This window comes from Onychomys torridus, chromosome 12 (genome assembly GCF_903995425.1).
Source record: "Onychomys torridus chromosome 12, mOncTor1.1, whole genome shotgun sequence".
Taxonomy (NCBI): Eukaryota; Metazoa; Chordata; class Mammalia; order Rodentia; family Cricetidae; genus Onychomys; species Onychomys torridus.
This window is the reverse complement of record NC_050454.1, coordinates 1167463-1168470: the sequence shown is the minus strand read 5'-3', so window position 1 is coordinate 1168470 and position 1008 is coordinate 1167463. Positions and strand designations below refer to the sequence as shown.

General features: G+C 43.1%; 1 non-coding gene across 1 annotated transcript; it reads right to left on the bottom strand.

The window, feature by feature from the left end:
* Positions 1–396: 396 nt before the first annotated feature.
* Positions 397–498, bottom strand: LOC118594366. Its single transcript, XR_004946356.1, has one exon. It is a non-coding gene; the product is annotated as a U6 spliceosomal RNA (small nuclear RNA).
* Positions 499–1008: the final 510 nt, after the last annotated feature.

The window sequence follows — 1008 nt, the reverse complement described above, 5'->3', positions numbered from 1 at the left end:
GTTTCCCTGTATAGACCGGGCTGTTCTAGAACTCACTCTGTAGCCCAGGCTGGCCTCAAACTCCAAGATCTGCCTGCCTCTGCCTCCCAAGTGCTAAGATTAAAAAATGTATTAATACAATATACTGTGATCACATTTCACCTCCTCCAACTCCTACCAGACCCTCCCCACCTCCTGACCCAGGCAACTCCATGCACCCCCCTCATGATGAGTAGAATAAAAATTTTAAAAAGTCCTTCTTATGATTTTACAGCATTCATCAACAGGCAGTATTCTAGACATGAAGAATGAAGAAAGTGATTCCCAAGAATTAAGACCAAAGTGTTATGGGTTGGCAATTGTGGCTGTAATTGTAGAAGTAGAAATGTCCTAATCTTAGTTCTTTTTTTTTTTTTTTTTAATATGGAACACTTCATGAATTTGCATGTCATCCTTACGCAGGGGCTCATCTTCTTTGTATCGTTCTAATTTTAGTATATGTACTACCAAAGTGAGCACCCTAATCTTAGTTCTATCCAGTGTCATTAACAACTTTCTCCTGCGATGGACACGATTATTACCCCCAATGGCTAGTCTGTTGGCAATTAGTCCCCATGTGGCAATGTTGAGAGACAGTTGTTCTTCTAGAGACAGGGCCTGTAGTTCAGCCACCCTGGAAGCGAACTGCAGCTCTCTGCAGGCATTAAACTTGTTTGTACTTAGAACCTGCTCAAGCCTTGCATGAGGATTTTTTCAGAGAGCAAGTCCCTGGTCACTCTGTCTTCCTTCCTGTCTCTCCCTCTCTCTGATGAGACAGTGCATTGCCTCTTGTCCTTTGGCCATTAAAACAGTGACCAACTGGGTCAAGCTCATGGAGAACATGGACTCCATCAGGAACTGGTTCAGGTGCTATAATTGTGTGATAGTCTAGGAAGGAATCCGGGTGCATTTAGCGTTGTCATAAGAACTAAAGTCAAACTGAGTCTGAAGCCCGTGCACTAATTTTTCCGTGGTGGAAATCTCAATATG